Source organism: Meriones unguiculatus, chromosome 2 (assembly GCF_030254825.1).
Source record: "Meriones unguiculatus strain TT.TT164.6M chromosome 2, Bangor_MerUng_6.1, whole genome shotgun sequence".
Taxonomy (NCBI): domain Eukaryota; kingdom Metazoa; phylum Chordata; class Mammalia; order Rodentia; family Muridae; genus Meriones; species Meriones unguiculatus.
The window spans coordinates 175,241,225-175,253,064 of NC_083350.1; the positions used below are offsets into that span (position 1 = coordinate 175,241,225).

Genomic DNA, 11,840 nt, shown 5'->3' on the forward strand with positions numbered 1-11,840 from the left:
CTATTGTGAAAGGTGTTGTTTCCCTAATTTCTTTCTCAGCCTTTTTGTCTTTGGTATATAGGAGGGCTTCTGATTTTTTTGAGTTGATTTTGTATCCTGCCACTTTGCTGAAGGTGTTTATCAGCTGAAGGAGTTCTCTGTTTGAATTTTTGGGGTCGCTCATGTATACTATCATATCATCTGCAAATAGTGACACTTTGACCTCTTCCTTTCCGATTTGTATCCCCTTGATCTCCTTTAGTTGTCTTATTGCTCTGGCTAGGACTTCAAGTACTATGTTGAAGAGATATGGGGACAATGGGCAGCCTTGTCTTGTCCCTGATTTCAGTGGGATTGATTTAAGTTTCTCTCCATTGAGTTTGATGTTAGCTATAGGCTTGCTGTATATTGCCTTTACTATGTTTAGGTATGTGCCTTGTATCCCTGATCTCTCCAAGACTTTAAACATGAATGGGTGTTGGACTTTGTCAAATGTTTTTTCGGCATCTAAGGAGATGATCATGTGGTTTTTCTCCTTCAGTTTGTTTATGTAGTGGATTACATTGATGGATTTCTCTATGTTGAACCACCCTTGCATGCCTGGGATGAAGCCTACTTGGTCACGGTGGATGATATCTTTGATATGTTCTTGGATTCGGTTTGCAAGTATTTTATTGAGTATTTTTGCGTCAATGTTCATAAGAGAGATAGGCCTAAAGTTCTCTTTTTTTGTTGGGTCTTTGTGTGGTTTAGGTATTAAGGTGACTGTGGCTTCATAGAATGAGTTTGGTAGTGTTCCTTCTGTTTCTATTTTGCGGAATAGCTTGAGGAGAATTGGAGTTAGCACTTCTTTGAAGGTCTTGTAGAATTCTGCGCTGAAGCCATCTGGTCCAGGGCTTTTTTTGGAGGGGAGACTGTTAATGACTGCTTCGATTTCCTTGGGAGATATAGGGCTATTCAGTCTTTCTACCTGATCTTGACTTAGTTTTGGTAGATGGAATCTTTCAAGAAAATTATCCATTTCATTTAGATTCTCAAATTTTGTGGCATATAGGCTTTTGTAGTATGACCTAATAATTGTTTGGATTTCCTCAGTGTCTGTGGTTATGTCCCCATTTTCATTTCTGATTTTGCTGATCTGGATAGTTTCTCTCTGCTTTTTAGTTAGTTTGGCTAAGGGTTTGTCTATCTTGTTGATTTTCTCAAAGAACCAGCTTTTTGTTTCATTGATTCTTTGGATAATTTTATTTGTTTCTAGTTGATTGATTTCAGCCCTTAGTTTGATTATTTCCAGCGGTCTGCTCCTCTTGGGTGTATCTGCTTTTTTTTTTTCTAGGGTTTTAAGTTGGGCCATTAAGTTGTTTGTATGTGATGTTACAAATTTCTTCTTGCAGGCACTTAGTGCTATAAATTTTCCTCTGAGCACTGCTTTCAATGTGTCCCATAAATTTGGGTATGTTGTGCCTTCCTTTTCATTGAATTCTAGGAAGTCTTTAATTTCTTTCTTTATTTCTTCCTTAACCCAGCTGTCACTGAGTAGTAAGTTGTTCAGTTTCCATGTGCGTGTCGGCTTTTTGTTGTTTCTGTTGTTGTTGATGTCTAGCTTTAGTCCATGGTGGTCAGATAGTACACAAGGGATTATTTCAATCCTTTCGTATCTGTTGAGGCTTGCTTTGTGACCCACTATATGGTCTATTTTGGAAAAGGTTCCATGCGGTGCTGAAAAGAAGGTGTACTCTTTTGAGTTTGGGTGAAATGATCTGTAGACGTCTATTAGGTCCATTTGATTTAGGGATTCTGTGGTGCTTTTATTTCCCTATTTGGTGTCTGTCTAGTTGATCTGTCCCTTGGTGAGAGTGGAGTGTTGAAGTCTCCCACCATTAAGGTATTAGGATCAATGTATGATTTAAGCTTTAATAATGTTTCATTTATGAATGTCGGTGCTCTTGTATTTGGGGCATAGATATTCAAGATTGTGATGTCCTCTTGGTGGATTTTTCCTTTGATGAGAATATAGTGGCCCTCCTTATCTTTTTTGATTAACTTGGGTTGAAAGTCTATTTTATTAGATATTAGGATGGCTACTCCAGCTTGTTTTCTGGAACCATTTGCTTGAAAAACAGTTTTCCAGCCCTTTACTCTGAGGTAGTGTTTGTCTTTGTTGCATAGGTGTGTTTCTTGGATGCAATAGAATGTTGGATCCTGTTTCCTTAACCATTCTGTTAGCCTGTGTCTTTTTATTGGTGAGTTGAGTCCATTGATATTGATAGATAATAGTGAACAATGCATGTTAGTTCCTTTTGTAATGGAGTCGATGATCTAACCCTGCTTGTTTTCTTTTCATTTTTGTTGGGACATTATCTGTATGCCCTGTTTTCTTGGGTGAATTTGTTTTCATTGGATTGGATGTTTCCTTCTAGTATCTTCTGTAGGGATGGTTTGCTGTGTAGATATTGTGTAAATTTAGTTTTGTCATGGAAAATTTTGTTTTCTCCATCTATGTTGATTGAAAGCTTTGCAGGGTATAGTAGTCTGGGTTGACATTTGTGATCTCTTAGAGTCTCCATGATACTTGCCCAGGCCCTTCTGGCTTTCATAGTTTCTGATGAGAAGTCCGGTGTGATTCTGATAGGTCTACCTTCATATGTTACTTGGCCTTTTCCCCTTGCTGCTTTTAATATCTTTTCTTTGTTCTGTAGATTTAGTGTTTTGACTATGATGTGACGTGATGTGTTTCTTTTCTGGTCTAGTCTATTTGGAGTTCTGTAGGCCTCTTGTATATTTATGGACATCTCTTTCTTTAAGTTGGGAAAATTTTCTTGTATGATTTTCTTGAAAATATTTTCTGGACCTTGGAGTCTGGAGTCTTCTTTTTCGTGAATTCCTATTATTCTTAGATTTTGTCTTTTCATAGCATCCTTGATTTCTTGGATATTTTGTGATTGGAACTTTTCTGATTTTACTTTTTCTTTGAGAGAAGTATCCATTTCTGCAAGTGTGTCTTCAGCTCCAGAGATTCTCTCTTCCATCTCTTGTATTCTGTTGGTGATGCTTACTTTTGTGGTTCCTGATCTTTTCTCCAAGTTCTCCAGCTCAAGGGTTTTCTCATTTTGTGTTTTCTTTATTGATTCTAATTCTGTTTTCATGCCTTGCACCATTTCTTTCATGTGTTTGAATTTGTATTCCTGTCTCTCTACGATGGCCTCTATTTCTTTTTTCATTTCCTTCTTATATGCCACTAATTTTTCCTCTACTTGTGTATCTATTTGTTTGGCTATGTTTTCCTGTGTTTCTTTAAGGATATTGTCTATTTCTTCTTTCTTTGCCTCCAATTGACTGGCCATCTCTTTGAAAGACTTGTTCATTTCCTCCTTATGAGCCTCAAATAATTGGGCAAGCATGGCTTTAAAATCATTTTTCTGTGCTTCTGCTGAATTGGAGTATCCATCGATTTTGGGGTTTGCTGGTGAAGTCATGATGTCCTGATTTATGTTGGAAGTGTTCTTTCGCCTACCCCTGGCCATTGGCTTATCTGAAACCTTCCCTGTTTGTTTTTGGATTCTGCAGATCAGACTGGTGCTGTCTCTCTCTGGTATCTGGAGAGTTCTTCAGGAAGCTGAGCACTCTCAGCGTGTGCTGAGGACTAGCTGTACCTGTGAGAGGAAAGTACGCAGGCGCAAACGGGGCAAATGCAAGCGTGTGTGCGCGTGCGCGTGTGTGTGTATGTGTCTCTGTGTGTAAGTGTGTGTGGACGAGTTTCTCGAGGGACAGAGTGATGGCTAATGTTGAACCCTTGAGTGTGTGGGAGGGGCTCTGCACTGTATATGTCGCAGGCGCTAATGATGATCGCAGTGCAATTTCTGGCATTAACTGTCTTAACTCCTCAATCAGGCCCACAGGGCAGGAACTTCAATGTCCCTAGTGCCCCTCTGTTTCCCAAAGTGGGTATGTGGGTGGGAGGAGGGTTCGATGCCTGGTTTCTGATTTAGAAGGACCCAGGACCTGGGGAACTGCAGATTCTCAAGGGTGCACTCACTTACAGGCAGGTCTCTTGGTAGAGATCGTGGTATCCAGGGCTCTCTGCTCTCTCCTTTGGCCCTGCTTCTTTGATGTGCTCCGCCAGTTCTGTGCTGCTGTCACTGCCAGGTTCTGAGGTCTTGCTGCAGCTGGAGATTTCAGGGTGGTCACTTCAGCAGGGATGGGGTAACCAGGCTCTCTGTTCTCTGGTTTGGCCCTGGTTAGTCTTAAACTGGAGGGCTGTGGTGCCCCGCCAACTCAGTGCTGCTCTGCCACCATGTCCCGCTGTAACTGGAGACTGGGTTGCTAGTCCCAATGCTTTCTGGGAAGTCCTGGGGTCTCTTCATTATGCTTTCCAAGCTTGGGAGGCCCAGCGCCTGGTGTGTCCAGGTTGTATGACGTTTCTGCCTGGTTTTGGTGAGTATATAGCGTATTCTCTGTCACTGTGGGATTGGATGGGCCGTACCCTTGCTTTGCAATTTTTATATCTTGTTTATAAAATATCATAGAGAATTTTTCTTTCATCTTATATATTTGGTGTCTTAAATAGCTCTTGTTTTTCAATGTTCATCTTCTTCCCAGGATCTTGAAACTTTTTCTAGTGTTTTCATTGATAAAATTGTCTGTTTGCATTCCCTCTCAAGGCAGCTAGACCAGGACAACTCTATGATTCCTCACACCCCTCCCCCTCTTTACACATCCAACAGCAAATCTGAGTTGATTTCCTTACTTCATCTCTTCATATTAGTCCCACATATGGCTGCCAACCAATTGTAATATTGACATTCTGGGACTTCGCTTCCAAATATGGACTTAAGGTTTTCTTTTATTATTAATTTTGGTTTCTGGTATTGTGCCATATGAACATTCAATATTTTCATGGTTTTAATTATCTGTTGACATGTATACATTCTTCAAATTTTTTCTAACTTTTTTAAACTTTTTTTTTGTTTGTTTAAATTTTGAGTCTTCTGATGAATTTTCTTTAACTTGATTTATGCTTCTGGGCTTTGTTTAGGAAGGAAGCTGATTACAGCAACAGATAGAATGATTTGACTACAATGGAAATAGCCATGTACTTCACCTTTATCCCAGTGAAGTTCAGGGATAATAGCACTAGGGAAATGATGGAAAAATATAGCTTATAGGTTTTTATAATAAAGGGTATTAATAAGGAAGTAACAAAAGTGAGCGAAAATGAGGATACAAAAAACAAAGAACAGTGTGTGAATGAATAAGAGGGAAGGAATCCACTTACATGGATGAGAATACAGAACACAGAGCAAATGTTAAGCAACAGGTGCACAAACAAGGAGAGTCAAGAGCCTAGTCATCCAAGACATGACGTGAAACAATACAGCTAGAAACCTTTTATCACAAATGGACATAAAATAAAATGAACAGTAGATGTGATTCCATCAACTAGTACCTACCTCTTCCTCTCATTGATAAGTGAGGTCTCCCACCTTCTGGGTTATACCCTGCAGCTTAGGGAAGGCTGATAGTCTCAGCAATGCAAACATGTTAGCTGTGTTTGTCCTTGCTGCTGATCATATTTTTGATTCCTGTATACATTTCCCTGTTTGAGCTCATGCTCAACTACCCATCCCCCCACACCACCAGCACATGCTTCATAGTGTGCTGGGAATCACATCTTCACTCAGGCCTCTGCAGAATGCAGAGACCACTTGTGTTTGGCTGATATGTATTCCCTTCCTATCCTGAACCTGGTTGTTTTAGACAAACGTTGTTATTACATTATTTTACTGGGTGCACCGTAATAATTGTCTGAGAGCACTGGAGACTACACCTAGCTGAACACATTTTTAAAAAATGTTTTATGAGATGCTGATTGTGGCAGGGGAAGTGTCCTCTTATATAAGCAACCCTGGACTACTCTTAGAAAATTTCAGCTTTAGATTCGTAAGCATTTCTGTTGGTGCACTTTTTAACTGTATTTTAATTATGTTTCTTCTATCTCTTCATCTCTTCTTTATCCCAATCCCTTTCAACACCACAATACCAGGTAGGAAGATAAGTTGGTTAGTGGGGCCAGGGTCCAAAGTTTTCTTAGGCTACTTCCTGCTGGTTAGGATCATCAGGTTCCTCGTGGAAAGTCCAATCTTTCTTTTAGGAGATCTCCAACTTCTTCTTGTCAGACTGTATCACCAGCAGCCAGGAGCAGCAGGGGAGCAACAGCAGCAGCAGCAGAAGCAGCAGATTCTTCTTTCTCAGAGTCCCCTCAGCACTCTTCTTGGCTCTGGCACTTACTCCTTTTAAGAGTCCTCAGAATTAAACTATCTGCAGCTGGTAAAAAAGCCCCACTCAGACCCTTCATGAGGCAAATACTTTGCTGCTGTGGACAATCTGAATCAGTCTCATATCCTACACCTGGGATCAAAACCAAACCATGTTTACACCCACAACACATTTCTGTTGCTGTCTCCACAGCCCCCATGCTCCCACCCATTTGCTTTGTTGTGTGACACCCCGGTTATTGTCTCCATACCTGGCCTAGTCCTTGTGCTTACCGTGCTCCTGTCCAGGTGGAGACAGTACATACGTGGCCAGGCATAAGCAGCACTATGTTTTTCTGCACTAGTTTTCAGCCTTTTCTCTGCATAGAATGCTCTGGCTTTCACCTCATATTATTTATTTTTGTCTTATCTATTTTTTTTAAATGACTAAAGTCTTTTTTTATCCTGACTCTTCGTTATTAGGTCAAACAGAGGTAGCTTTAATCCTCCATCATACCTGGAAATTCCTCATTATGTTACACACGCACACACACACACACCCCAAACACGTCTAGTAACACATTTGAAGATAAAAGGAACAATTAATAAATCAAAATATTAGATATGTTACCCGCAAGTTGTATCAAGCTTTTGATGCTCTTTAGTGAATTTTTTACATTATTATTTTTTTTACTGAAAGTAAAATCCGCATAACACATATTTGTTTGTATAAATGGTTTATAAGCAAATTTCTAATTGGATGTGATTAATCTCCCTCCATCCCTGTACAAAAATAAAAGAGTAATGAAAACTTAGCATCTTAGTATGTTTTCATTTTTATTGTAGTATTTAAACTTGTTTGCCTTTACATTAGAGGGCTTCCTAAAGAAGCTGAGATGTTGAATGGTAGCTATAAAAAGCACAAGGTTGCCCTTCATTCAAAACTTATTTAAATAACAGTTGGGAATATTTTCATTATTTACCTAGGAGAGAACAGAAAGCCAGTGATAGATGTAATAATGAAAGCTATACAATGACTGATTATAATGGAAATCAATGGAGTCTAATTAATTTTGTATCATATCATGAAGACAAAGAACACTCAGGGACAGATAGACAATGAATCAGAAGTAGATACTAACATTTTCTGAGAAAGCCAAATGATGACTGGAAAGGGAAAAGGATTAATACTCAACTCTTGTTAAATATTTAACACTAAGATCCTTGGAACACTGTTTAAAGTCTCTCTTTTTAGTTAATTGTTTGCTTATAATCAGATAGGAGCAATTACAATGGATGTTTGCTTTGCATTTGGAAAGCTACCGTGTGTGCGTCCTCTAAATGAAGACTTCTATATTTGGAGGAAATTGTTCTAAATTAATTCAGGAAAGAATTCACAGGGTATGCATTTTGACAGTATTCTAGTGCACCTGCTTAGAAAGTTTTTTTTTTTTTTTTTTTTCTTGTATGAAGGTGTCTGCTATTTGCTTACTTTGGGGTGAGTAATTCTATGAATCTATAATGCAACTGTCAGATTTTTTTTCTTGTAGCATCATAATGCTAATAGAACGAGAAAATGGAATTAAAAATCTTTCTGGACTGAACATCACTACACTTGACATCTATATACTCTGATAAATATAGCGTTGGATTTCTGAGGAAATGTTTTCAGATCTCAGCTTCTGGACTTAATGCTAAGCAGCATTTGCACAGAAGTATTATGTGGCAGTCAGATATTTGCAGTTTGGAAGGCATTTTCCTTTCATGTAAATGGATAGAAGATTTTTGATACATAATAGAATTAACATTAGAAAATTGATAAGCATGAGTTCCTAATTATTTCCTTGATTTCTTTCATCCAACAGTTTGGAATTAAAATATTATCCTTTAAGGACTATAAGTGAAACAGATATATGAGAATATGTATATAAAACAGATTATACTATTGCTGCATTAAATCGTTTATAATTTCTAATCTAGCAAAAGAATTTTCAAATTTTATTTTTGGAAAATATGTATCTGTGAGTGTTCTTTTGGTGGTTCATCATTTTGAAAAAACAGTAACAGTAAACTGAAGTTTGTCTTTTATAAATATAAAATCTGCTCACACTTAGTCAATAAAAATAATTCTTATCCAATATAGCAAAACTGTTAAATACACATGCAGAAGTACAAAGTAATGAAGAATAAACTTTATTGCAGCTACTATTTAATCATATGACCCCAAAGTGTATTATAGACTGACATTTAGAGGTAGCTAGCAGAAGATATTTGAGCAAATTATAATCTAATCATAATGTATTTTCTCCATTTTCTCTTTTTTATTGCAAGTTATCAACAAAAAATATTCTGATTGTTTCTTATATATAAGAATCATATTGGCACAAAGAGGGAGAAAAGCCATTAATGCTTTTTATAAAATGATGCAAAAAGAAGTTATATTTAAAGTATAATTTTTATTTTTATTACTTTCATATGTGCATGCCATGTATGTTGATATTGATCATATCTGTCCTCAGATCCCTTTTCTAATTTTTTTCATGTACTCCCAATATGTCTTTCTGCCAAGTTCATAACATCTTTGTAAAATCACCATTACTGCTAATTATGCTAACCCAAATGCAGGCTTTATAAGCATTTGTTGACTATCTTAGTGATGGGTTTCAGTTTAGCATTTTTATATATACACATATTACATTGTTATCACATTCACGCTCACTGCTCTCTTCTCTTTGTCCTGTTATCCTCCCATCTCTGCTAAACTCCTTCTGATTCATATTCAGTCCATCTTTTAATTTCAAATTCTTATCTATCTATCTATCTATCTATCTATCTATCTATGTATTTGTTGAAAAGTTAATAATTCCTTAATTTTTTCTTCCTGGTACCACTACCACTATTTACAGGGCAATATACCTGATGTAATGAAAGGAAAAGAAAAGCTACAACAGATAAGACCTCCGGAATATACATCTAATTGACACTCCACTGCATTAATCAATAGCTACACATTTTGCAAACTGTGGCTGTGACAGTCCTGAACAAGTTTTCTGTTTAAGTTGCAGTAACTTTTCTGACTATGGATCATCTTTTCTCCTGTGGCAGATTTTCACAGTTCCTCTAAAGCATTTGGGACGACTGTCTTAAAGTAACCCACTGCTTTCCTGACAACTCCTCTCTCTTTTTGCTGCTAAGAACTGTAGCCTTTTCTGCTGATTTATTTTTTAAACCTTCTGCTACCACATCTGCCACTTCCACCACCAGATCCATAGCCACCACCATCGGGACTGCCTAAGCTTCCTCCACCGACACTGCCCCCTAATTTGCTCCATAATTTGATTGCTGTTGTCCACTATAATTTCCAAAGTCATTGTACTTCCCACAACACCATAGTTACCTCCTCCAAAATTTCCTCCTTCATTGTAACCATCATATCCTCCTCCTCCACCATTTGCACCACCTTGGTTTCCATGTCCTGGTCCAGCACCACCATAGCGTCCTCTACTACTGTAACCAGGGCCAGTACCATAGTTGACAGGGTCACCTCCAAATCCATTACATCCACCATCACCACCTCCATACCTACCTCTGCTGCCACCACGGCCACCACCGTCACCTCCTCTTCCACCAAAGTTTCGACCACAACCCATGAAGTTGCCAGGTTCACCTCCACAACCTCTCTGTGATCCAGCAGACTTCATCTCTTGTTTAGAAAGGGCCCTTTTCACTTCACAATTATGCCCATTAATATTGTGGTACTTCTGAACAATTTTTATCAACTGTGTCATGATCATCAAAAGTTACAAAAGCAAATCCTCTTTTTCCCACTCTGCTTGTCTTCTGCTACTTCTATGCTTTCAATCTTGCTATACTATTCAAAGTAATCTCTCAGATTATATTCCTCTGTATCTTTTCTAATACCACCAACAAAAATTTTCTTCACTGTTAAATGGGCACCAGGCTTCACAGAATCCTCTCTAGAAACAGCTCTCTTTGGTCCCACCACACACCCATCCACCTTGTGTGGCTGGGCACACACTGCAACAACCACCTCTTCAACACAAAACCAAATATCCTGGAACATTTTATTTGGGGTTCTGCCATTACCACACAGTCTGTTAGTGTGCTCCATTTTGCAAAATGTTCTCTTAAGCTATCATATGTGGTTTCAAGCTCAAACCACCAATAAACAGCTTCCTCAGCTGTTCTGGTTCCTTTGGATCGTGGCCCTCCCTTCCCCAACCCCCCACCCCGACAGTGGGCAACCAGGTGGCTACTTTACCTTCATTTTGAGGTTGGACTAACCTCTTCTAACTTGAGTTCAATATCTATTTTGGGTTTTTGAGATGTGTATCCCTGACTTTCCTAAAACCCCCCTTGCAGACCAGACTGGCCTAGAACTCAGACATCTGTCTGCCTCTGTATTGTTCTGGGATTAAAGGGTGACTTTACAAATTTAATTTAATTGCCATTGTTTAGGTCTTATTTATTCAGCCACATTGTTAAAATACCTTGGGCGTATCTTCACTGTGATTCCTAAAACATGGCAACTAATGGATGTTTAGAGAGGGTGAGTTAGTCTCTTCCTCAGATGTGACTCCAGAGTGATGATCCAATATGATGATCGAATAAAAAGCGACAAGCCCCAGGATTGACACCTAATCAACACTAAATGGACTCAGCAGTTGGTGTGTTCATATTTATCTGTATGTATCACAATACGTGTAACAATAATATCAAATAATGAGGCCAACAATTTGAGAGAAGTGAAGTGGAAGGCATAAAAGAGATTAAAGAGGAATAACATGGGAGGAGTTGAAGGGAAGAAGGGAAGGGAATGATGTGATTATGTTTTAATTAAAATTAAAAGATAGTTTTGGGTTACAGATTTAGTTTCTTTTAGGATGCTTGCAAGGAAATTGATTATTTGCAATCATAATCTTCATGTCAGTGGTTTGGTATAAAGATGATGTCTCTCCATCCTGTATGACCATTGTTTGATTATAGATTCTGAGGAAGGTGGTGCTTCAAAGGCTCCACTCCACTGTCCCCATGACAGGATATTGACAGGCCCAGTCTGGCACAGGTCTTCTGTAGAGGACCTAAGCTCCTATGGGATCAATAGTACAGTGAGATCATTTTCTGAAGACAGCGTTATACCTTTCTCCTCTTTTTTATGCTCTTTCCACCCTCCTTTTCATGTGTTCCCCAGGCCTGGGAGGTGGTAATATGGGAGTCCCATTTACAACTGAGCATCCAAAGGTCTTTTGTTCTCAGCACTTTTGATCATCTATAGCGTTCTGCAATTACCCACTGTAGTAAGAAGTTTTCCTGACCAAAGCTGATGGTAACACTAACTGTGGAAATAAACAGAATTTTGACATCAATTAAACCTTTAAAAAACATCATTTGCGACTTTGTACTGATGTTCATTTAGGTGTCATCCACCCAAAGAGCATCAGACCCGTCCGATACCTTTCTCTCAGAGGCGGGACCTGGGGCATCAACCCACATGCAATCAGACATGCTCTTCTCTGGGTCCAAAGCAGCTGACCCTGAGTGCAGTGCTTAGCCTCACATCCTGAGCATAACATTTTAGCTTTTTAT

The 11,840-nt window shown here is 38.7% G+C and overlaps 1 pseudogene; it reads right to left on the minus strand.

Annotated features, from left to right (window-relative positions):
* Window positions 1–9,450: 9,450 nt before the first annotated feature.
* LOC110542098 (heterogeneous nuclear ribonucleoprotein A3-like) lies at window positions 9,451–10,352 on the minus strand (annotated as a pseudogene).
* Window positions 10,353–11,840: the final 1,488 nt, after the last annotated feature.